The 527-nt window shown below is 59.8% G+C and overlaps 1 protein-coding gene across 1 annotated transcript in view; it reads left to right on the top strand.

Moving 5' to 3' along the window:
• RNF187 (ring finger protein 187) overlaps positions 1-527 on the top strand; it is a 17,468-nt gene that overhangs the window by 8,924 nt on the left and 8,017 nt on the right. The window lies entirely within an intron of this gene.

Genomic DNA, 527 nt, shown 5'->3' on the forward strand with positions numbered 1-527 from the left:
AACTCCTCCATGCCAGGGGAGAGCGGAGATTGGAGATCCAGGCTGGCTCCCTACGGGCCAAGAAGCCATACGGGGCGGTCCCAAGTAGGGCGAGTGTATGCAAGGGAAATCCACGCAGTGCAAGGAGTGTTCATCAAAGGGCCTGCTCAAGGGAAGGTCTCCGCAGAATGAGTGCACATGGGACCCATCCACGCAGGGCATTATATGTGGGACGGAGGCATGGGGGAACTCGCGCGCGCAGGGAGGGCCCACGCAGGGCAGTCCCAGATAGAACGAGTGTCTGCAAGGAGCGTCCCCAGGAGGGCCTGTCCAAGGCAAAGTCCGTGCAGGAGTAGCATGCCTGGGGCACATCCATACGCAGGGCTGTGCATACCTAACGTGTGCATGCTAGAACCCGCGCACACAAGGTCTGTCCAAACAGGGAAGACCCAAGCAGGCCGTTTTCCAGCCCCGCCTCCAACCACGTAAGCCTGCCACTCCGGAGGGGGAAGGCAACTCATAGCTCAGATGCTAGCAGCTTACAAAAA

Source organism: Otolemur garnettii, unplaced genomic scaffold, assembly GCF_000181295.1.
Source record: "Otolemur garnettii isolate 467f Iridium unplaced genomic scaffold, OtoGar3 scaffold00285, whole genome shotgun sequence".
Classification (NCBI taxonomy): Eukaryota; Metazoa; Chordata; class Mammalia; order Primates; family Galagidae; genus Otolemur; species Otolemur garnettii.